This window comes from Pseudorca crassidens, chromosome 20 (genome assembly GCF_039906515.1).
Source record: "Pseudorca crassidens isolate mPseCra1 chromosome 20, mPseCra1.hap1, whole genome shotgun sequence".
Lineage (NCBI taxonomy): Eukaryota > Metazoa > Chordata > Mammalia > Artiodactyla > Delphinidae > Pseudorca > Pseudorca crassidens.
This window is the reverse complement of record NC_090315.1, coordinates 13,122,152-13,148,452: the sequence shown is the minus strand read 5'-3', so window position 1 is coordinate 13,148,452 and position 26,301 is coordinate 13,122,152. Positions and strand designations below refer to the sequence as shown.

General features: G+C 42.3%; 1 long non-coding RNA gene across 1 annotated transcript in view; it reads right to left on the bottom strand.

Annotated features, from left to right (window-relative positions):
- Positions 1-26,301, bottom strand: part of LOC137215103 (uncharacterized) — an 81,752-nt gene that overhangs the window by 52,924 nt on the left and 2,527 nt on the right. Inside the window, exons 2-3 of the long non-coding RNA XR_010939156.1 lie at positions 13,419-13,548; positions 9,728-9,779 (exon numbers count right to left, since the gene is read on the bottom strand). This is a non-coding gene — a long non-coding RNA (uncharacterized lncRNA). The remainder of the gene's footprint in view (positions 1-9,727; positions 9,780-13,418; positions 13,549-26,301) is intronic.

Below are 26,301 nucleotides of genomic sequence, written 5' to 3'. Positions count from 1 at the left end.
AAGAGATATCATCAACCCCTTCCTTGGAGGGGCCATTCAATAACATACAAAGGGAAACACCAACTTACCCAAAATGCAGAGGCTGGAAGGAGCCTGACAAGAACTGGCCCTAAAGAATACCCAGACTACCAGGACCTGGTGCTGCTAGCACAGGAGGAGCTGCTGCTAGGCAATAAGTGACAAAAGGAAAGGCAGGGAGTACTCTAAAGCTCAGCGAATACTAAAACAAGAGTTCATTCATTATCCCTCAATTCTTACACAGCCAGTTATCCCTGAAGCCTCGCTATGGGGTCTCACTGAAAGGGCTGGCAAATAATAAAATGCTAATAGACAGATGAAATAACTTATAGAAGCGTGGGCTCAACTAGGTGAGGAATGGCTGGGGAAGGTTTCACGAAAGAGGCAGGATTCAGGTTAGATCTTTGACTGGTTAAGTCTCAGGGAAATAGACAAAGAGAAACACAAACACAGAGAACCAAGTGTCAGGCACCACTGTAGATGCAAGTTTTGAAAAGGATTTCAGAAATGAGAGTAGGTTTGCATATGTTACTTTATTTACTCCACTTAGTCACTGTATGGGGTTATTTCAGAGGAGGGTGCTGGCCCTCAGAAAGGTGAAGTAACTTGCCAAGGTCATCGATGGATCTGGAATTAGAAAGTAGGTATATCTAACTCCAAGCCCATGCCAGTACCACTACCACTGAGAGAGGACTGAACACAGTACGTTTAGGGAACAGGAAGGAGCAGGGAAAGCTACAGAGGAAACACAGGGTTAAGGAACCATGGATTGAAGTAAGCTTGCAAGAGTGGGACCACATGCTGTACAGCCATGAAAATGAGACTGAGACATTTGAACTTTATTTTGTGGTAAAAGAAGAGCCACTGAAGGTTTTGAATAAGGGAGCAACCAAAGTGATGCCTCGAGCAAAGATTAAACCAAACGGTGGTAAAAGCGCGAGTTCTGGCTCCTAAGCTACAGAGATGCCACCACAACAGGAAGGGGGGCCACACGATATAGTGGATTAAGAGTGAGAAGCTTGGGTTGAGATGTAGACAGCTAAGTGCTGAAGTCATGGCTACGTCAGGCAAGGCACCTGCTCTCTCTGGACTGCAGCCTCTCTTCATCCATAAATCGGGGGAAAGGAGAATTAATCTACATGACCTCTAAGGCTTTGCTATTCAGAGTGGGGTCCAATAACCAGCAGCGACGGCATCATCCGAAAGCTTATTAGAAATGCAGAATCTCAGGCTCCACCAGAAGAAGCAAATCTGTATTTGAACAAGATTTTCTGGTGATCGGTCTATAAGCACGTTAAAGTTTGAGACGCTTCTCTAAAGTGTCTTCCAGTTCTAAAATGCAATGGTTTGAGACTCATCTCAACTCTCTCACTTCGCAGAAAAAAAAAAGTTCACCTAGTCACTTCCCTTGCGCCCTTTTCCTGATCCTAACTTCATCTCCGACTTGACCACGTCTGGGTAGTCTCGGGAAATACCAGCACTTAGGCGGTGCTGCCACCCTGTGGCCAAAATCTGTAAATGCACTTCATCTTACTTTTCTCACCAGTTAAGGAGCTGCGAGGGTTGGCTCTTCTTGCCCCAAACGTCAGCACTTATTAAATATGACTCATTCCAGACGCTTCAGGAAATGGGCTCGAAGACGGCGGGAGGCTGGGCTTAAGTGCTGGGTGATATTTATGGAGCTGAGGGGAAGGTTAGCAGGAAGTCCTCCCTGGCTCCTCCAGGCAGGAGTGAGTAAAGATGGTGTGACTTTTGTTCCAGCCAAGAGGAGGGAAGAGGCCAGGCATGGTTTTTGTTTGCTCATTCTTACCCTCTCAATTTCAGATTATTTCTGCCTATGGACATGTTGGAGGGTTGATTGTAGACTTTGCTACTACAAAGTTTATAAAGCATCTGCAGGCGGCAGGCACTGTGCTAGGCAGTGGAGATTGTCCTCGAGTTGGAGGCTCGGTCTGAGCTTGGTCTGATGTAAACCACTGATGTGGCTCCTCCCTGGAAAATTCTAACAATGGTCTCTGTCCTCAGGAAGCTCAAGTTTAGCCAGGGAGATGACACACACTCCATAAAACCTAGAGATATCGTGCTACCAAGTTTCAGAAGTCACAGCAGTTCACCATGGGCTGTGAGTAGCTCAGCGGACTCTGGGTTCGGTGGGACTTGGGCTGGGTCTGGAGGCTGGGGTAGGATTTGTGCTGGCGGATGGCAGACAGGAGGGCAGGGCCGAGGAGGAGCATGCAGCTAATTGGGTGGGGATTTTTGAGACGCGGGCTGTTAATCGTTCATTTTTACGTTCCTGAACTTATGTGGGGTGTGGCACTTTGTGGGTACTCTGTAAATGTTTGTTGAATTGAATGATATTTTTGTAACCCTTTAACTAGGCCTGCTATGTTAGAAAGCATGTGAAAGTGCAGTCCATTACCAGAAAAAAAAAAAAATGTTTTTTTCACACACATGGAGCCTGAGGGGGTGCTTTACTTTCCCATCAAGTCGCGCACTGGTAAGTTTAGTAAGTGCTGATGCTCTGTGCCCTTCATGTTTGCTCCAAGTAATGTTGTTACCCACCAGGATTCCTGGCCTCCTTAATCAATGGAAATTGATCAGAGGCCAGACAAGAAATTCAGGCAAGGTGTTATTGGGGCCCCTGCTGCAGCAGAGGGGAGCGAGAACAAACAACAGGTTCCCTTGCTCGTTTGTTCCCTGAGTGGGGGTGAGCTTGTTCCTTATGTGAGGTGAGGGTAGGGGTGTGTCCAGGGGTCGGGCTGCAGGGGTAGCTAAGGTGGTTTCTCCATTCCTTAGGTGGTACTGTGTGCAGGGGGCATTCACAGTACCCTGCTTTTGCTCCCGACCCCCTGCTTTTGCTCTGGGCTCTTCAAAAGTGGTAGTTGGGTTTTTTGGTCTCTATCTTTTGTCAAGAATTTGCCCCAACTGCCAGTGCATGCAGTTATTTTTAGTCCCATGCAGTTTCTTTGTATGTTGTTGCTCCAGGAGAGGTGTGTCCAGGTGCAAACATTGTAGCACTGCAGCAAAGGGTCCCAGGTCCCAGCCTCAGTATCACCTCCCTCTTTCACTTTGGGCTGTTTCCAGAAAAGGTCTGAAACAAGAGCCCCAGCAGCCTGGGCAAACACCTTCCCCGCTGTGCCTCCTGTTTCTCAAACCCTCTTGGACATGAAGCCTTGAGGGTCTTCCAACAACCCAGTTCCCTCTCCTTTAGGCGGGAACCACGAGGCCACAGCCACCTGCCTGACCAACAAGGAGGCCTGCTTTGACCCGGTGCTCCAGGCCAGGGTTCGGGGCAAGAGAGAAGAGCCTCTCCTCCTTGATCCTCTCTGCTTCCCTCCTTACGTGGCCACGGAATTGGAGGAAATTGTAAACAGTGGGGACACGGCAACTTCCCAAACAACAACACTGCTATCGCTGATCCAAGGACGGGAGTGGGGAGGACAGAGGGGAAACACGCCGTGTGAGTCTCTCTTTGCCAGCCCTTAGCACTCTCTTTCCTAGCCCTTAGCACTCTCTTTCCTGCCAGATACTAAGCTAGAAAATGTCACTCACATGTATTAGGAAATTCAAACAAGGAAAAAGACTTGGGGAAGAAATCATAGCACACTGGTGGGTAGGGAGGCGGGAGGGAGGAGGGGAGGGGCTGAGAACTGCTGCCAAGTTATCAGTCGCCCTCCCTTGTTCCTAAGAATATGCTTCACTCCTTCTCTTTGGCCACCTTTACCTTCCAGATTCCCATAAATCACATGGTCCAGTTACCTAATGAGACCAGCGTCACTTGGCCGTTCTCACCCTCTAGTAGGAACACTGGCCTGGGAGTAAGGCTCAGACCCCCAAGCCACGTACCACGCACGGCCTGAGCCACTCCAAGAACTCGGGACCCTCTCACTGGGAACCTTCCACACACTCTTCAAGCAACGCACAGCAGCACCAACAGTTGAAATGAAAGTTCTAATCTCTTCCCTCCTTCTGTTGCTGCCACTAATGCTGGTGTCCACGGTCCGCAGCAGCTCAAATCCAGGTAAAAAAAAATTTTTTTTCTATGAAAGATAAAGAGGGGGGAGAAACATGGCAAAACAGAAAAGAACGTGACCACACATGCAGTAAAATGTAGCCCCTTTAGGTTACAGGGATTAGGGGCAAGTTAGCCTGTCTCAGTGCCCGTTTCTTCACTTACAAAAAGGAAAGAACTGTACATAAATCCAAAGAGTGTTGTGAGAGTTAAAGAAGCCTGTGTGTATGGAAGTGTCTGCAACTGTAGCTGGCGGGGGAGAAAAAATAATGGCCCAACGAAGATTTGCTGCCTCACCTGCCCCCCCAGTCCCTGTTCTAGAGGTAATGAATGTCCCCAGGGCCAGGCTTGGAGGCAGTGGTGGGAGGGTGTTGAAGGCAACTGTACAACCACAGACAGTAAGTCATCCTCGACTGTATTCTTTACGGTGCACCAGATGTGCCCCAACAATTTTTAATGCTGTTTCACGGTACGGTGATAAACTAGAAAAATCACACCACCAGGTAGTACCCATGATTGAAACTGTAGGCACACCAAGCCCTGTTTGAACAGCTCACCTTTGGGAAGCAGACCCTGGGTTAGGGGCTCCGAATGGGCTCCACTTTTCACTACAGCTGAAGTGGCCTAGCCCTTAGCAGAACAGCTGTGCGGAAGAGACCTCATCCCGACCTATGTCTGCTCTCGAGGGGAACATCTCCCCAAGGGCTACTTTGAGGTGAAATAGCTTTGTTATATACTGAGCATCAACTCTGTCCTAAAATCAGGAGTTCTCCCTACTCCACCCCAATTTCCAACGTTCCCTCCCTTACAGAGAGAGCTCTCTGGAAGCTGCTGGGCCCCCCAGCCCTGGGGCCTAGACCACCATTCTGGAAGGGAAGGCTTTTCCACCACTAGGACAGACACCAAGGCTAGAGTCCTCAGCCTGGATTCCAAGCTGCAGCCACAGCTGCCTTTCCAGTCCAGCCCTCCTCGCACTAAGTGCTCTGTGCTCCACTCAGCTAGGCCTCGGGCTGCTCCCGAGCTGCTCCTGTGCTTTCCCACCAGCTCAGCTTCGCTCACAAAACCCACCCCAAGCCCCCTCCTCCCACAGCCTCCCTTGATTTGTCCTAGGACCACATGTGAGCCCTCCCGCCTGTGAACAAGCTTAACCCTAACTCGACTCTCTGCCCTTTTCATGTTCTACCTTAAGTTGAGGTGTTGGTGTGCCTCTCCCACCTCCACCCCTGCCCTTCTACACTGTAACCTCTCCTCTGGCACAATCTGGTGTATTGTTTCCACATCCCTCACACTACCCCGCACGGTGCTCAGTAAATATTCGCAAAGTGAAAGAATAAATCCTCAGGTTTCTGAACTCAAAATGTTGCCCTTAGGAGACTCAACACCCGCGTTTCATAGCAGGCCCACTGACATTAGGGCTGGATAATTCCTTGTTGTGGGGGGGGGGTGCTGTTCTGTGCTTTGTAACCTGTTTAACAACATCCACGTGGCCTCCACCTGCTAGAAGCCAAGAGCAGCCTCTCCCCTACCACCCTGCCCCGCCCAGTTAGTACAGCCAAAAATATCTCCAGACATTGCCAAATGTCCCCTGGAGGGGGAACCACTGCCCAGTGGGGCCACTGCTCTCTACCAGTAATTCTCAAACATGGCGACACGTTTAGACTCACCTGGACCTTGAGACTCAGACTTGAATTGAGGGGAGCCGCGATCCAAATCCTGGCTCCATCACTTACTTTGAAACCCTGGACAAGATGCTTAACATTTTTCAGCCTCAGTTTTATTTTCTTAAAATGAATAAAATACCACTTAGCATGTACAACTGTTGTAACGAGTCAACGATTGATAATGTGAACTTAGTAAGGGTTCAGTCAATCAGATGAGTGAAGTAGCTACTAAGGCAAAAAGGCAATGGGTTGGGGAAAGCTCACTGAGCTTCCAGGTGGCGCAGTTCCCTTTTCTCCACACCCTCTCCAGCATTTATTACTTGTAGACTTTTTGATGGTGGCCAATCTAACTGGTGTGAGGTGATACCTCATTGTGGTTTTGGTTTGCACTTCTCTAATAATTAGCGATGTTGTGCATGTTTTCATGTCCTTGTTGGCCATCTGTATGCCTTCTTTGGAGCAATGTCTATTTAGGTCTTCTGCTCATTTTTTTATTGGAATGTTTGTTTTTTGGATATTGAGTTGTATGAGCTGTTTGTATATTTTGGATATTAACCCCTTGGCAGTCGCATTGTTTGCAAATATTTTCTCCCATTCCACAGATTGCCTTTTTGTTTGTTTATGGTTTCCTTTGCTCTGCAAAAACTTTTAAGTTTGATTAGGTCCCATTTGTTTATTTTTGCTTTTATTTCTTTTGCCTTAGGAGACTGACCTAAGAAAATATTGCTGTAAGAGAATGTTTTGCTTATGTTCTCTTTTAGGAGTTCTATGGCATCATGTCTTATATTAGGTGTTTAAGCCACTTTGAGTTTATTTTTGTATATGGTGTGAGGGAGTGGTCTAATTTCACTGATTTACATGTAACTGTCCAGTCTTCCCAACACCACTTGTTGAAGAGACTGTTCTCAATCGTATATTCTTGCTTCCTTTGTTGTAGATTAATTGACCATAGGTGTGTGGGTTTATTTCTGGGCTCTCTATTCTGTTCCATTGATCTATGTGTCTGTTTCTGTGCCAATACCACACTGTTTTGATTACTGTAGCTTTGTAGTATTGTTTGAAGTCTGGGAGGGTTATGCCTCCAGCTTTGTTCTTCTTCCTCAGGACAGCTTTGGCAATTCAGGGTCGTCTGTGGTTCCATATAAATTTTAGGATTATTTGTTCTAGTTCTGTGAAAAATGTCATGGGTGTTTTGATAGGGATCACATTAAATCTATAGATTTCTTTGGGTAGTATGGCCATTTTAACAATATTAGTTCTTCCAATCGAGGAGCATGGGATATTTTTCTGTTGCTTTGAATCATCTTCAATGTCCTTTATCAATGTTTTATAGTTTTCAGCATGTAGATCTTTCACCTCACCTCCTTGGTTAAGTTTATCCCTAGGGTTTTTGTTTTGTTTGTTTGTTTTTGATATGATATTTTAAAATAAATTTATTTACTTACTTTTGGCTGTGTTGGGTCTTTCTTGCTGTGCACGGGCTTTCTCTAGTTGTGGAGAGTGGGGGCTACTCTTCGTTGCAGTGCACAGGCTTCTCATTGTGGTGACTTCTCTTGTTGCAGATCACGGGCTCTAGGGCACGTGGGCTTCAGTAGTTGTGGCACGCAGGCTCTGTAGTTGTGGCTCACAGGCTCTAGAGCTCAGGCTCAGTAGTTGTGGCACATGGGCTTAGTTGCTCCACGGCATGTGGGATCTTCCCAGACCAGGGATTGAACCCGTGTCCCCTGCATTGGCAGGTGGATTCTTAACCACTGTGCCACCAGGGAAGTCCCTAATGTCTTTTTTTTTTTAACTTTTCATTCTTCAGACTTCAAAAATATGGTAAAAATAATCAGAGTTCCAATATATCCTTCATGCAGTTTTTTTCCAATAACATCATACATAACCATAATATGATTATCAAAACCAGAAAATTAGCAATGATACAGTACTATTAACTAATGTACAAATTTTTAGATTTTGCTAATCATCCCATTAGTATTCTTTTTTTTGAATTTTATTTTATTTTTTTTATACAGCAGGTTATTAGTTATCTATTTTACACATATTAGTGTATATATGTCAATCCCAATCTCCCAATTCATCCCACTAGTATTCTTTTTCTGATCCAGAATCCAATCCAGGATCCTACACTGAAGAATGTAGGACCTCCTGGTCTCCTCCAATCTAGAGTACTTTGTCAGCCTTCCTTGTCTTCCATGATCTTGACACTTTTGAAGAGTATTGTCAGTTATTTTATAGAATATCCCTCAACTTGGGCTTATCTGATGTTTCCTCATGACTAAATTCAGATTACGCATTTTTGGCAAGAACACCACAGAAGTGACGTTTGCCTTCTCGGCACATCAGAGGCCCACGGTAACAATACTCATTTATGGGTGATGTTAAGTTTGAACACTAGTTAAGGCGGTGTCCATAAAGGTACTATATTCTCATTGTAGTTAATAAGTATCTTGTGGAGAGATACTTCGAAACTATGCAAATAGCCTGTTTCTTCTCGTCATACTTTTGCCTATTAATTTTTAAAATCCATTGATGATTCTCGCCTACAACAGGTATTACTATAGTCTTAGCCAAATGGTGATTTTTCTATTTCCAACATTCCTTCTAAATGTATTAATTAGGATTCTACTGTAAGAAAGAGCTCTTCCGGGGAATTCCCAGTGGTTAGAACGCCGTGCTTTCACTGCCAAGGGCAAGGGTTCAATCCCTGGTTGGGGAACTAGGATCCCTCAAGCTGTGTGGTGCAGCCAAGGGGAAAAACAAAAAGAAAGAGCTCTTCCTTCTCTCTCATTTATTCAGGTATTCAATTATTTATTTATATAAGTAAATTCTCAGGGATATTTGTGGATTATAATCCATTACTATCCTTATTTATAATGTCATTCATATTGTCCCAAAACCGGCCACTAAGAACTTCTTCAAGTTGGCTTCTGCATCATTTTGACATATCGGGATTTTTTTTAGCAGTTTCTGACTTTCTGACACCACTAGATGTTCCAGGCTTATCTTCTACTTTCCTTCCCTATCCTTGGAGTCAGCCATTTCTCCTCGGAGCCACGGCTCCTTTCAGGGGAAAATGATATACACAAACCTTGGGCACAAGGTATTGCCCATTGCTACAAGGGCTATTGCATCTAGGCCCTCTGGTGGACAGATGTATGCATACACACACCAATGTACTTTTTTTAGCTCCATTTTATAAATTAGGTAAATGAGGCACAGAAAAGTTAAGCAACTTGTCCAAAGTCACAAAGCTAATATGTAGTAGAACTGGAAAGTCAAAAAAATAATAGATCTACTGCAAAAACTAACAGGTGGAAGTTACTTCTTTACACATGCAAATCAGCAGAAAGCAATAAGACAAACATTCCAGCATAGACACACCCTTTGGGAAATAACTAGAAGTCTGCAATAATAACCACAATAATAACCATCATATACTGAACACCTCCTTGGGCACCAGGCCCCCAGTAGCTCCTTTATTCCTAACAACACTGCAAGGTGGATACTAATATCCACTCTTTACAAACCAGAGAACCAAAGATCGTAGAAGCTAAGTGACTTCTCCCAGGCTACAGAGTTAACTGACAGAGCAAGCAGTTGACCCCAGGTCTGCCTAGATATAAAGTCCATGCTTATTACATTGCATCAATATATTCCAAAACTGATTTTAGGTAGAACATAAATTAGTTTTTACTTTAATAGTTACATGCTTATTTTAATGCATGTTAGAAAAAAATCTAAGCATATATCAAATGGATAATCTCACAAAAAATATTGCATAGAATGAAGATGTTATGTAAATTAAATTTATTTAAAGCAAAAAGTATGAAATAAATAATAGTAGAGGTGTATAAGCTATAGCAAAAATCATTAAGGTGGTCCAAAAATGCCTGACGTTTGGAGGACATGATACTATAGTAACGGCTTCATTTTCAGTTACACCATGACATTAGGTCATGTAGGGCTGCAGAAAGAACAGCAGAGTAGGAGTCTTGGACCTGGATTTTAGCTACAGATGAGTCACCATTACCTTTGTGAACTTGGGCATTTCATTTGCTCTCTCTGGGTCTCAGTTTCCTCACCTGAAAATAAAAGGGACAGTGATTTAGTTAATTAGTACAACTCTTTTAAAAGCAACTTGGTAAAGATATCAAGAAACATAAAACTGTTCTTAACTTTTGACCCAGTAATTCCACTTGGGAAGTCTTCCCGGAGACAGAAATCCAACATTTAGAAAACAGTTACAAAGAAATTTATCAATATCCAAAAATAAAACAATCTAAATACTCAACAATGAGAGAACAATTAAGTAATCTGGGGACTTCCCTGGTGGCCCAGCAGTTAAGACTCTAAGCTCCCACTGCAGGGGGCCCGGGTTTGATCCCTGGTCAGGGAACTAGATCTTGCATGTTGCAACTAAGAGCCCGCACACCGCACACCGCAATGAAGATCCCACGTGCCGCAACTAAAACCTGGCGCAGCCAAATAAATGAATAATTTTTTTAAAAGTAATCTGAAGTATGTATACTTGGGAGTGTTATGTAGTCATTCAAAATGTCTGTTATAAATGTTGTAAGACAACACGGGAACAAGCTTATAAAGTGAACAGAAAGAAATTCGTTCACATACCGTGGTTACCACTATATTTAAAAAATCGTATTCACACTAAAATTCCAACATTTGGTAAGAGTAAAATTGGTTTTGGACTTTACAAATTTTCTCTAATATAGTTATGTCCCATTAAAAATGAATATATATGGAATCTGAAAAAAAAATGGTACTCATGAACCTAGTGGCAGGGCAGGAATAAAGATGTAGACATAGAGAATGGACTTAGGACATGGGGTGGGGAGGGGGAAGCTGGGGCGAAGTGAGAGTAGCATCGACATATACACACTACTGAATGTAAGATTGCTGGTGGGAAGCAGCGGCATAGCACAGGGAGATCAGCTCAGTGATTTGCGACAACCTAGAGGGGTGAGATAGGGAGAGTGGGAGGGAGGCTCCAGAGGGAGGGGACATGGGGATATATGTATGCATACGGCTGATTCATTTTGTTGCACAACAGAAACTAACACAGTATTGTGAAGCAATTATACTCCAATAAAGATCAATTTTTTTTAAATGAAGAAGAAAAACTCATCAGTGTAGGCGTTCCAAGAGACCTCATCTCCAAGATACCTTCTGGCTCCAATATTCTGTGGCTTTTCTCTGGAACCAGAAGTAGAGGTCAGGCGAGAGTAAAATATTAGAAAAGTTTAGACAGCAGGGGCCATGCTTGTTGAAATTAACACCACTCAAAACAGCACGTGAGAACATTTAGCAACCAGCAGGTAGGGAAATGATGCAACACCCTCCGTCTGTGCGACAGAAAGGCACGAGTCTGGAAAATAGAGCTGGATTGAACCAGATGCTGCTCTAAGGGCCCTCTCTGGACAACCTGTCCATCCGCTTATCAAACAAACATTTACCACGTGTCTACCATGTGTCAGGAGCCCTGTAGCTGAACGACCACTGAGCCATTGGGTCAGAGTCTAGTAAGGGAGAAAGATTTTCAGTTTGCTAGGACCGCCATAACAAAATACCACAGGCTAGGAGACTTAAACAACAACTTATTTTATCACAATTCTGAAGGCTAGAAAGTTCAAGATAAAGTGTCAGCAACTTTGGTTTCTTCTGAGGGCTCTCTCCTTGCCTTACAGATGGCCGTCTCCTTGCTATTTCCTCACCTGGTCATTCCTCTGTGCATGTACATGCCTGGTGTCTCTTTGTGCGCCCAAATCTCTTCTCCTTATAAGGACTCCAGTCAGATTGGATTAGAGCCCAACCAACAGGGCCTCATTTTAACTTAATCATCTCTATAAAGGCCCTATCCTCAAATACAGTCATTCTGAGTTATTAAGGGTTAGGGCTTCAATGAGTTTAGGGGGACACAGTTCAGTCCACAACACATTTCAAACAACAAACTTTAAGTGTAATTGTGCAAGGATACAGCTGCATTCAAATGTGATGGGGAACCATGTGAAACCGTAATTAAGTCTGACAGGAAACATGAGCAGCTCCTGTACAGCGGAAGCATCATCTGGGCCCATTTCTAGTCCCAGAATCTCTATAAAACATCATACTTGATTGTCATAAAAATATTTTAGGTATCACAAAATGCGAGTAAGATAGCATCAGGTGATAAGACAGACCTGAATGGAGGCCAAAACAGAATGGATTTGTTCCAGAGGAACAAAGGTAAATACCATCCTTTTATAGTTGAATTGGGATTATGGATTCAAATACAACCAAACATGGAGGTCAGGTGAAGTTCCTGACTGGTTAATGGAATAATCTACTCCTTGCTCTCATTCCTTAAGTCTTGAGGATTTTAATGGGGGGAGGATGTAAGGTCTTCATTAACCCCTACCGTTTGTGCTCTTTTCCATCCAGAAGCCATTCTTTCTCGACCTACTTCCAGGTAAGCTTTTTTCTAAGCCAGATTTTAAACTTCAATTCTGGATTATTCATTTAAAATACTCCTCTCTTGGGTGTGGAGAAAAGGGAACCCTCCCACCCTGGTGGTGGGAATGTAAATTGGTGCAGCCACTATGGAAAACAGTACGGAGGTTCCTCAAAAAACTAAAAATAGAGTTGCCATATGATCTAGCAATCCCACTCCTGGGCATATATCCGGACAAAACTATAATTTGAAAAGATACATGCACCCCAATGTTCATAGCAGCATTATTTCCAATAGCCAAGACATGGAAGCAACGTAAATGTCCATTGACAGATGAATGGATAAAGAAGAGGTGGTACATATACACAATGGAATATTACTCAGCCATAGAAAAGAATGAAATGCCATTTGCAGCAACACAGATGGACCCAGAGATGATCATACTAAGTGAAGTAAGTCAGACAAATACCATATGATATCACTTATATGTGGAACCTAAAATATGACGCAAGTGAACTTATTTAAGAAACAGAAACAGGCTCACAGACATAGAAAACAAATTTATGGCTACCAAAGGGGAAAGGGGGTAGGGGAAAGATAAACTAGGAGTTTGGGATTAGCAGATACAAACCACTATATATAAAATAGAGGACTTCCCTGGTGGTCCAGTGGTTAAGAATCCACCTTCCAATGCAGGGACGTGGGTTGGGAACTAAGATTCCACATACCGCTGGGCAACTAAGCCCACACGCCACAACTACTGAGCCCGCACACCGCAACTAGAGAAGCCTGTGTGCCACAACGAAAGATCTCACATGCCGCAACTAAGCTCCCGCATGCCACAACACCCGATGCAGACAAATAAACTTAAAAAAATAAAATAAAATAGACAAACAAAAAGGTCCTACACTATAGCACAGGGACCTATATTCAATATCCTGTAATACATCATAATGGAAAAGAATATGAAAAAGAATATATGTGTGTGTGTATAAAACTGAATAACTTTGCTGTACACCAGAAATTAACACAGCATTATAAATAAACTATATAATTTAAAAAATATAACAGGGAATTCCCTGGCAGTCCAGTGGTTAGGACTCTGCACTTTCACTGCCAAGGTCCTGGGTTCAATCCCTGGTCAAGGAACAAAGATCCTACAAGCCGTGCAGCGTGGCCTAAATAAATAAATAAATAAAATACATATAAAATACTCCTCTCTTGAAGTTCCCTAGATCCCTGAGTAACAAAGGAAGAGGAATGGAGCTGTACTGACCTAGTTAGCACAATGGCAGGGTACCAATTCTCTTGGCGCCTTTGCTTTCCAGTGACGAAATGATCTGTTTCCTTCCGACATGGGTCACCAGAGGCCACAGGGACCAACGCCAGGCTTCTGGGAAGTGGTTCTGAGAAGGCGCCCAAGAATGTGAGTGCAAAGGTCAGTAATCCAGTATTGACAACAGCGATGCACCATCAGATCCCAACTTGCTCCGCTGAGTCCCTCTGAGACCAGAGCAGATGTTATCTGAGCTGCCCTCACCCTCTCCCCTCTCCGCAAGACCATCACATGCAGCACCAACACTTATTTTCTTCCTGAGTTTCATGTAAGAACCAGACTCCTCCAAGGTCCAGCGGGGAGCTGGCTGAATCTCTGGCTGCCCCCTCTCCCTTACCCTCTTTTCCCCACAACCCAGGGTTGCCTTCCAAGACCTTCCTGGACCCCATTCTCAACCTTATTTTACTCACAGGTAAGACTGAAATCAGAGAGGCATGGCTTGCTTGAGGTAAAGCAGACACTAAAAAGCAGACACCTAGGTCTTATTCCTCATTTTTCAGTCTCCCTAATGATACCCTGATGCCTCCTCCAAACCTGCCACTAAATCCTTGCCCATACAGGTCAGGCAAACAACTTAGAGACCCTGGTGCTCATATAACTGGATATCTTCACTGTGCTTGGTTGACCCTTTCCCACACCCACTGCAGTATGAAAACGAATCGAGAGGCAAGGAAGATGGCAAGTAAAGCCCTGCCTCAAACATATTAACCCTTCTAAGCAGCAACTCCCTTATTTCAGATTGGTTCCTGAGAGCCCCTAAAAGAAAACTCATGACAGTGCCCAGGCTGCCAAGGAAGCCGTGTCCCTGTGATCATTTCAAGGGCAGAGTGAAGAAAACCAGTAAGTTGCAAAAGAATGACCTTCCTTAAACCAGAGTCACTCTGTGCAATCAACCAGGGTTGAAGCAGGGGTTGCAAAGAGATGAGAGATGAAATGAAGACCAGGATAAGCACACTCCTCAGCCATTTCTACTCAGTGTCAACTTGTGGGGAAATAGGAAGAGAAAGAAAAGCAGAATACAGTTCTCTTACAACTAGAGAGGTATAACCTAATTCTTTAATGATAGAATGCCATTGCTTATCAAAGTGGAGGGAGATGGGGCTGTTGGGGACCTGGCCATTGATCTTTGGAGATGACACCAGTGTTGGTGACAAACAGAATTTGATTGCTCCCTAGTCTGTTATTAAATGTCATATAAAAAGTATATTGGCAAATCTTAAACTGACTGATATTATGATATTATCAAGAATAAGATAAATCAGGAGGAGGAGACAAAATGGCAGAGTAGAAGGACATGAGCTCACCCCTTCTTACAGGAACACCAAAATCAACTAACTGCTGAACAACCACTGATAAAAAAATGCTGGAAGCTACCAAAAAAGATATCCTACATCCAAAGACAAAGAAGAAGCCACGGGCTTCCCTGGTGGCGCAGTGGTTGAGAGTCCGCCTGCCGATGCAGGGTACACGGGTTCGTGTCCTGGTCCGGGGAGATCCTACGTGCCGCAGAGCGGCTGGGCCCGTGAGCCATGGCCGCTGAGCCTGCGCGTCCGGAGCCTGTGCTCCGCAATGGGAGAGGCCACAACAGTGAGAGGCCCGCGTACCGCAAAACAAAAAAACAAAAAAAAGAAGAAGCCACATAACATGGTAGGAGGGGTACAATCGCGATAAAATCAAATCCCATACACTTCGGGTGGGCAACTCATAAACTGGAAAATTATACCACAGAAGTTCTACCACAGGAATGACAGTTCTGAGCCCCACGTCAGGCTCCTCAGCCTGAGGATCTGGCAACATGAAGAGAAGCCCCCAGAGAATCTGGCTTTGAGGGCCAGCGGGGATTGATTGCAGGAATTCCAAAGGACTGGGCGAAACAGAAACTCAACTCTTGGAGGGTAAAAACAGGGTCTCATGCACATCAGGACACGGGAAAAAGCGGTGACCTCATAAGACACTGGGCCAGACTTAACTGCTAGTATTAGAGGATCTTCTGCGGAGGCAGAAGGTGGCTGTGGCTCACTGTGGGGACAAGAACACTGGTGGAGGCAGTTCTGGCGAGTACTCATTGGCATGAGCCCTCTCAAAGGCCACCATTTTCCCACCAAGACCTGCCCCCACCCAAAAGCCTGTAGCTCCAGTGCTGGGATGCCTCAGGCCAAACAACCAACAGGGTAGGAACACAGCCCCACCCATCAGCAGACAGGCTGCTTAAAGTCTTCCTGAATAAACAGCTACCCAATAAACACACCCCCTGACGCGGCCCTGCCCATGAGGGACAAGAGGCAGCTCCACACACCAGTAGGCAGGCACCAGTCCCCCCACCAGGAAACCTGCACAGCCCTCTTAGACAGCCTCATCCATCAGGGGGCAGACAGCAGAAGCAAGAAGAACTACAACCCTGAAGCCTGTGGAACAGAAACCGCAATCACAGAAAGTTAGACAAAATGAGACAGCAGAGGAATATATCCCAGATGAAGGAACAAGATAAAACCCCAGAAGAACAACTATGTGAAGTGGAGAGAGGCAACCTACCTGAAAAGGAATTCAGCGTGATAATAGTAAAGATGATCCAAGATCTCAGAAAAAGAATGCAGGCACAGATTGAGAATATACAAGAAATGCTTAACAAACATCTAGAAGAATTAAAGAACAAACAAACAGAGATGAAAAATACAATAACTGAAAAATACACTAGAAGGAATCAATAGCAGAAGAATTGAGGCAGAAGAACGGATAAGTGAGCTGGAAGACAGAATGGTGGAAATCACTGCCACAGAACAGAACGAAAAAGAAAAAGAAATGAGGACAACATTAAACACACCAACATTCACATTATAGGGGTCCCAGAAGGAGAGGAGAAAGAGAAAGGACCTGAGAAAATATCTGAAGAAATAATAGCTGAAAAATTCCCCAACATGGAAAAGGAAACAGTTACCCAAGTCCAGGAAGCACAGAGTCCCAGGCAGGATAAACCTAAGGAGGAACACGCCAAGACACATAGTAATCAAACTGACAAAATTTAAAGATAAAGAAAAAATAGTAAAAGCAACAAGGGAAAAGCAACAAATAACGTGCAAGAGAACCCCCATTAAGTTATCAGCCATTTTCTCAGCAGAAACTCTGCAGGCCAGAAGGGAGTGGCATGATATATTTAAAGGGATGAAAGAGAAGAACCTACAACCAAGAATACTCTACCCAGCAAGGCTCTCATTCAGATTCAACAAAACTGAAGAAATCAAAAGCTTTAGAGACAAGCAAAATCTAAGAGAATCCAGCACCACCAGACCAGCTTTGCAACAGATGCTATGGGTACTTCTCTAGGCAGAAAAGAAAAGGCCACAACTAGAAACAAGAAAATTACAAATGGAAAAGCTCACTAGTAAAGGCAAACATACTATAAAGGTAGGAAATCATCCTCACACAAATATGATATAATCAGGAAAGGAGGAGGGTACAAATGCAGGATATTTGAAATGGATTTGAAATTAAAAGACCACCATCTTAAAACAATCTTGTTTATATATAGACTGCTATCAATATATCAAAACCTCATGGTAACTGCAAACTAAAAATCTACAACAGATACACACACAAAAAAGAAAAAGGAATCCAAACACAACACTAAAGTTACTCATCAATCACAAGAGAACAAGAGAGGAAGGGAAGAAAAAACACCCCCAAAAACAAATCCAAAACTATTAACAAAATGGAAATAAGAACAAACATATTGATAATTACCTTAAACATAAATGGATTAAATGCTCCAACCAAAAGACATAGACTGACTGAATGGATACAAAAACAAGACCTGTATTGGGACTTCCCTGGCAGTCCAGTGGTTAAGGCTCTGCGCTTCCACAGCAGGGGCCACAGGTTTGATCCCTGGTCAGGGAACTAAGATCCCAGATGCCACACAACACAGCCAAAAAAAAAAAAAAAAAGACCCATCTATATGCTGTCTACAAGAGACTGACTTCAGATCTAGGGACACATACAGACTGAAAGTGAGGGGATGGAAAAATGTATTCCATGCAAATGGAAATCAAGAGAAAGCTGGAGTAGCAATACTCATATCAGACAAAATAGAATTTAAAATAAACACTGTTACAAGAGACAAAGAAGGACATTACATAATGAACAAGGGATCAATCCAAGAAGGAGATATAACAATTGTAAAAGTATTTGCGCCGTTAACAAAAAATGTATATGCACCACACATAGGAGCACCTCAGTATATAAGGCAAATACTAACAGCCATAAAAGGAGAAATCAACACTAACACAATACTATTGGGGGACTTCAACACTCCACTTTCATCAGTGGACAGATCATCCAGACAGAAACTCAATAAGGAAACACAGGCCTTAAATGACACATTAGACCAGACCAACTTAATTGATATTTATAGAGCATTCCATCCAAAAGCAGCAGATTACACATTCTTTTCAAGTGCACATGGAACATTCCCCAGGATTGATCACATGCTGGGCCACAAGGAGAGCCTCAGTAAATTTAAGAAAACTGAAATCATATCAAGCATCTTTTCCAACCAAACACTATGAGTTTAGAAATCAACTACAAGAAAAAAAACTGTAAAAAACACAAACACGTGGAGGCTAAACAATATGTTACTAAACAACCAATGGATCACTGAAGAAATCAAAGAGGAAATCAAAACTTACATAGAGACAAATGAAAATGAAAGCACGACCATCCAAAACGTATGGGACAAAGCAAAAGCATTTCTAAGACGGAAGTTAATAGCAATAAAATCTTACCTCAAGCAGAATCTCAAATAAACAACCTAACAAGAATAATTTCAAATAAACAACCTAACCTTACACCTAAAGCAACTACAGAAAGAAGAACAAACAAAATCCAAAGTTAGTAGAAGAAAGGAAATCATAAATATCAAAGCAGAAAGAGTGAAATAGGAAGAAAACAATAGAAAAGATCAATGAAACTAAAAGCTGGTTATTTGAAAAGATAAAAAAAATTGATAAACCTTTAGCCAGACTCATTAAGAAAAGGGAAGGGGGTGCTTCCCTGGTGGCACAGTGGTTGGGAATCCGCCTGCCAGTGCAGGGGACATGGGTTCGAGCCCTGGTCTGGGAAGATCCCACATGCTGTGGAGCAACTAAGCCCGTGTGCCACAACTACTGAGCCTGTGCTCTAGAGCTCACGAGCCACAACTTCTGAGCCCACGTGCCACAAGTACTGAAGCCTGCACGCCTAGATCCTGTGCTCTGCAACAAAAGAAGCCACCACAATGAGAAGCCTGTGCACCGCAATAAACAGTAGCCCCCACTCACCGCAACTAGAGAGAGCCAGTGCACCGCAATGGAGACCCAGTGCAGCCAAAAATAAATAAATTTATTAAAAAGGAGGGAGAGGGCTCAAATCAATAAAATAGAAATGAAAAGGGAGAAGTTACAACAGACACCACAGAAATACAAAGGGTCATAAGAGACTACTACAAGCAGCTGTATGCAAATAAAATGGACAACCTAGAAGAAATGGATAAATTCTTAGAAAGGTACAATCTCCCATGACTGAACCAGGAAGAAATAGAAAATATGAACAAGACAAACCACAAGTACTGAAATTGAATCTGTGATTTAAAAACTCCCAACAAACAAAATCTATCAAACATCTAGAGAAGAGTTAACACCTATCCTTCTGAAACTATTCCAAAAAATCACAGAGGAAGGAATATTCCCAAACTCATTCCATGAGGCCACTATCACCCTGACAGCAAAACCAGACAAAGATAACTACAAAAAAAAGAAAATTACAGGCCAATATCACTGATAAACGTACATGCAAAAATCCTCAACAAAATACTAGCAATCCAAATCCAACAATGATCAAGTACAATTTAACCCAGGGATGCAAGGATTTTTCAATATCTGCAAATCAATCAGTGTGATACACCACACCAACAAACTGAAGAATAAAAACCATACGATTATCTCAATAGATTCAGAAAAAGCTTTTGACAAAATTCAACACCAATTTACAATAAAAACTCTCCAGAAAGTGGGCATAGAGGGAAAATACCTCAACATAATAAAGGCCATATATTACAAGCCTACAGCTAACATCATACTCAATGGTGAAAAGCTGAAAGCACTTCCTCTAAGACCAGGAACCAGACACTCTTGCCACTTTTATTCAACATAGTTTTGGATGTCCTAGCTATGGCCATCAGAGAAGAAAAAGAAATAAAGGGAATACGAATTGGAAAAGAGGAAGTAAAACTGTCATTGTTTGCAGATGACATGATACTACATGTAGAAAATCCTAAAGATGCTACCAGAAAACTACTAGAGCCCATCCATGAATTCGGTAAAGTTGCAGGATACAAAATAAACACACAGAAATCTGTTGTATTTCTATACGCTAACAACAAAAGATCAGAAGAGAAATTAAAGAAACAATCCCATTTACCATTGCATCACAATGCATAAAATACCTAGGAATAAACCTACCTAAGGAGGCAAAAGACCTGTACTCTGAAAACTACAGGATGCTGATGAAAGAAATCGAGGATAACACAAACAGATGGAAAGATATACCATGTTCTTGGATTGGAAGAATCAATATTGTCAAAATGACTATACTACCCAAGGCAGTCTACAGATTCAATGATTACCTATGGCATTTTTCACAGAACTAGAACAAAAAAAATCTTAAAATTTGTATGGAGACAAAAAAGACCCCAAATAGCCAAAACAGTATTGAGAAAGAAAAGCAGAATTGGAGGAATCAGGCTCCCTGACTTCACACTACACTACAAAGCTACCATCATCAAAACAGTATGGTACTGGAACAAAAACAAAAATATGAATCAATGGAACAGGATAGAAAGCCCAGAAATAAACCCATGCGCCTTTGGTCAATTAATCTACGACAAAGGAGGCAAGCGTATACAAAAGACAGTCTCTTCAATAAATGGTGCTAAGAAAACTGGACAGCTACACATAAAAAAATGAAATTAGAACATTCTTTAACACCATACACAAAAATAAACTCAAAATGGATTAAAGACCTAAAGCTAAAACCAAATACTATAAAACTCTTAGAGGAAAATATAGGCAGAGCACTCTTTGACATAAATCGCAGCAACACCTTTTTCAATCTGTCTCCTAGAGTAATGGAAATAAAAACAGAAATAAACAAATGGGACCTAATTAAACTCAAAAGCTTTTGCACAGCAAAGGAAACCAGAAACAAAATGAAAAGACAACCCACAGAATGGGAGAAAATATTTGCGATTGAAGCGACTGACAAGGGGTTAATCTCCAAAATATACAAACAGCTCATATGGCTCAATATCAGAAAACCAAACAACCCACTCAAAAAAAATGGGTGGAAGATCTTAATAGACATTTCTCCAAAGAAGACATACAGATAGCCAAAAACCACATGAAAAGATTCTCAACATCACTAATTATTAGAGAAGTGCAAATCAAAACTACAATGAGGTATCACCTCACACCAGTCAGAATGGCCATCATCCAAAAGTCTACAAATAATAAATGCTGGAGAGGGTGTGGAGAAATGGGAACCCTCCTACACTGTTGGTGGGAATGTAAATTGGTACAGCCACTATGGAGAACAGTACGGAGGTTCCTTAAAAAACTAAAAATAGAGCTACCATACAATCCAGCAATCCCACTCCTGGTCATATATACGGAGAAAAACATGGTTTGAAAGGATATATGCACCTCAGTGTTCATTGCAACACTTTACAATAGCCAAGACATGGAAGCAACCTAAATGTCCATCAACAGATGAGGATAAAGAAGATATGGTGGGGATTTCCCTGGTGGTGCAGTGGTTAAGAATCTGCCTGCCAATGCAGGGGACATGGGTTTGATCCCTGGTCCGGGAAGATCCCACATGTCGCAGAGCAACTAAGCCCCTGTGCCACAACTACGGAGCCTGTGCTCTAGAGCCTGTGAGCCACAACTACTGAGCCTGCGTGCCACAACTACTGAAACCCACATGCCGAGAGTCCGTGCTCCACAACAAGAGAAGCCACCGCAATGAGAAGCCCACGCACTGCAAGGAAGAGTAGCCCCCGCTCACCGCAACTAGAGGAAGCCCGTGCTCAGCAACAAAGACCCAATGCAGCCAGAAATAAATAAATTAAATAAATAAATTTTTTTAAAAAAAGAAGATATGGTACAAATATACAATGGAATATTACTCAGCCATTAAAAAGAATGAAATAATGCCATGCAGCAACATGGATGCACCTGGAGATTATCATACTAAGTGAAGTAAATCAGACAGAGAAAGACAAATATCATGATATCACTTATATGTGGAATCTTAAAAAAAAATGATACAAATGAACTTATTTACAGAAACAGAAACAGACTCACAGACTTAGTGAATGAACTTACGGTTATGGGGGGGAAGGGGGGTGGGGGAGGGAGAGACTGGGAGTTTGGGATTCACATGTACACACTGCTATATTTAAAATAGATAACCAACAAGGACCTACTGTATAGCACAGGGAGCTCTGCTCAATACACTGTAATAACCCAAATGGAAAAAGAATTTGAAAAAGAATAGATACATGTATATGTATAATTGAATCACTCTGCTGTACACTTGAAACTAACACAACATTGTTAATCAACTATACTCCAATATAAAATATAAATTTTTAAAAAAGAATAAGATAAATCAAGATCCTTATCACTGTTGATGGAGGTAAAATACAATTTGGTAGTATGCCTATCAAAAACAGGGAATTCCCTGGCGGTCCAGTGGTTAGGACTCGGCGCTTTCACTGCCAGGGCCCCGGTTCAATGCCTGGTCAGGGAACTAAGATCCTGCAAGCCGAGAGGCGTGGCCAAAAAAAAAAAAAAAAAAAACTTAAATGTGTGTACCTTTTAACCAGCTATCTCACTTCACAATCTCTAGTATAGAATATTAGCATGGATACTCAAAGATATATGTACAAAGCATATGCATTATACCAGTATTTGTATTGATAAATAAATGAAATTTTAAATGTTCATCATTAACAGACTTATTCTGTGATCATTTCACCATGTATACAAATATCGAATCATTATATTGTACACGTGAAACTAATATAATGTTACATGTCAATTATACCTCAGTTTAAAAACTCATCAAAAGCAAATTGGGCACTTCTGCAGTTGACAAAAATAATTAGGTAGATCATTATGTATTCATTGGAAAGATATCCACAATACATTAAGTGAAATAAAGGTGCAGAGACCCCCCTATTTTAAACCCATCACAAAAATAAAATTCAGTGAATTAAAGATCTAAATATGAAAGACAAGGGAATGTAGGAGAATATATTCATGACCTTGGGGTAGGAAAGGATATCTCAAACAAGATACAAAAAATATGTCATAAAGAAAAAGATTAATAAATCTGACTTCATTGAAATTAAGAATTTTGATCATCAAAAGAATAAAATGGGGAATTTCCTGGTGGTCCAGTGGTTAGGACTCAGCGCTCTTACTGCCAAGGGCCCGGGTTTGCTCCCTGGTCAGGGAACTAAAATCCCACAAGCTGCGTGGCACAGACAAAACAAAACAAAACCAAGGGGCTTCCCTGGTGGCGCAGTGGTTGAGAGTCCGCCTGCCGATGCAGGCGACACGTGTTCGTGCCCCGGTCCGGGAGGATCCCACATGCCGCGGAGCGGCTGGGCCTGTGAGCCATGGCCGCTGAGCCTGCGCGCCCGGAGCCTGTGCTCCGCAACGGGAGGGGCCCCAGCAGTGAGAGGCCCGCGTACCGCAAAAAAAAAAAAAAAAAAAAAAAAAAAAAACCAAAAGGAAGAATAAAACGACAGTCTACAGAGTAGGAGTAATGTCTGCAACATATATGATCAACAAAGGATTACTATTCAGACTATATAAGGAATTCCTGTAGATCAATGGCAGGCAACACAACAAATACGAAAAAGACTTGAATAGGCACTTCAGAGACAAGAAATCCAAGTAGCTAATAAACATGTGAAATGGCACTCAACCCTTCTAGTAACTGGAAAAATATGAATTAAACCCAAACAGAGATCATTATATATCATCAGACTGGCAACAATTTTAATGTCTGACAATACCAAGTATTGGCAGAGAGTAGAACAGAGAAACTCTCATCTCCTGCTAATGGGAGTTTAATTGCTAAATCACTTTGAAAAAGTGCTGGTGGTTATTTACTAAAGTTTAAGCTTTGTGACCAAGCAATTCCACTCTTAGACGTATCCTCAAAAAGAATGCTTGCTTATGTACAGTGGGAGACATGAACAAGGATTTCATAGCGGCGGTGTTCATAACTACCCCAAACTGAAAACTGGTCCCTGAATAAATAAATAGTACTATATTCAAATATTATATATCTATGAGAATGAACAATAAAAAACCATAAATGAATATTACAAACATAATGTTGAATAAAAGAAATAAAACCAAAATAGTTATTGCCTGATTTCATATACATAAGGTTCAAATAAAGGCAAAATTAAACTATTTAGGAATTTATACGTAGGTGGTAAAACTATAAAGAAAAAAAGTAAATGCTTACTGTAAAAGTCGGGATTACCAATGTGAGGGGGAGAGAGGTTAGTAATCAGAAAAGGAGGAGGGTTGTTGGCAATATTCTATTTCTACGCCTGGGTAGTAGTTTCGTGAATATCTTCTTTGTAACTATTTATTGAACTGCACACATAAGTTTTATGGACTTCTATACATGTATAATATTGTGCAACAGGGACTTCCCTGGTGGTCCAGTGGCTAAGACTCCACGCTCCCAATGCAGGGGGCCTGGGTTCAATTCCTGGTCAGGGAACTAAATCCCACACACTGAAACTGAGATCTCGCACGTGTCAACGAAGATCCTGCATACCACAGTTAAGACTCGGCACAGCCAAATAAATAAATAAATTAAAAATATATATATATATATATTGTGCAATAGGGGCTTCCCTGGTGGCACAGTGGTTAAGAATCCGCCTGCCAATGCAGGGGACATGGGTTCAAGCCCTGGGAGAATCCCACATGCCTCAGAGCAATTAAGCCCGTGCGCCACAACTACTGAGCCTGCGCTCTAGAGCCCATGCTCCGCAACAAGAGAAGCCACTGCAATGAGAAGCCCACACACCGCAACAAAGAGTAGCCCCCGCTCGCCGCAACTAGAGCAAGCCTGCGCAGCAACAAGACCCAAAGCAGAAAAAAAAATAAATTTAATTAATTAATTTAAAAAAGAGTAGCCCCCACTCGCCGCAACTAGGGAAAGCCCACGCGCAGCAATGCAGACCCAATGCAGCCCCAAAATAAATAAATAAATAAAATATTGTGCAATAGTAAAAGATTTGTTAAAGGTACAGGGCAAAACAATATGTATAGTATAAGCTCATTTTTTTAAAAGTAAACTATTATGTTTACATACAAAAAGATATGGAGAACAAACTATTATGTAAAAAATAAATAAGTTTTATTTTAATTTTTCCACTAGATGAGTCTTACTTTTAACATTTTAGAAGCGCTCATAAAAATTAAATTTAAAAAATGCATTAACAGTCGTCTCCCCCTTTTGTTTTCAACCTAGGACACTGAAGACACCACAAGAAGCCAACCAAGCCCTCCAGAGCCTGCCAGCCATTTCTCAGCTGGCAAGCCTTGCTCTGCCCTTACAGGAGCTATGAGAGCCCACCCTCCCGATGAAACATTCTCAGTCAACAAGGCAGTGAGCGCACCTTAAGATGCTCTTCTCCCACCTCACGCTCCCCATCCCTGTCTCTACTCCCTAAACCATTCTAGTGTTCTCAAAAAAAAAGCATTATCACCAAAATTATTGCTCCCTCTAATGCCTTCTCCTGACAGTCTTTTCCTGTGCCCTCTCCCTACCCAGGCTTAAGCTCACTTACCTGAACGAAACCAGGAAATCCAGGTTTCCTAGCTGGCACCACCTGACCTTAAATACAACCAGGCAAGTAATAAACATAAGTCAATTAATATATTTAAATCTAATAGAGCAAAATCATTTTGTTTCAAAGGGGTCCGGAAATTCACGTTCAATCCAGTCGACCCATTTTACCCTGTAAATTCCAAACTTAATCCAGATTCTACACACACCTCTCCCCAACACCACCCTCAGTCTTTCTCCACTGCCCAACCTGTTATTCCTTTACTCATGCAACAAACCCTTCTGAGCTAAGAGCTAGGTGGGGCAAAGAAAGAAGTTAAAGCAATGAATCAGACATTGTCTTAGTAAAGATAATATAGATTTTTTAAAAACCTGGCACAATTTCCTAGCAGGTAAAATGCTTCCAGTATTTATGATTATCATCATCATCATCATCATCATCATCATCAATGGTCATCCGACTCTGTAACTTTCGAATCTACTACAGAATATATATATGCAGAAGCAGAGTTGAAAGCTAGAGACATGGTGTGGTCCTGAAAAGGGCTTCAAGTGAAAAAATGAGAGGGTGTCTTTTTTTTAACATGGGAGTAAAACGATCAGAACGATAATATAAGGGAATAAAATGGCAACCATTTGAAAGAATGAATAAAGAGGAAAACATTAAAACAGTGTAGATCCTGGGAATCCCCCGGCGGTCCAGTAGTTAGGACTCAGCACTCTCACTGCTGTGGCCCCAGATTCAATCCCTGGTTGGGGAACTAAGATCCCGCAAACCGCAGCAGCCAAAAAAAAAAAAAAAAAATGTGTAGCTCCTGCCTCCCCCTCTGACCATTTCCTCAAACATCAGAAGGGGAGAAAGGAAAAGAAACACCAAGCCAGAATCTGGCTTCTGTCATCCAGG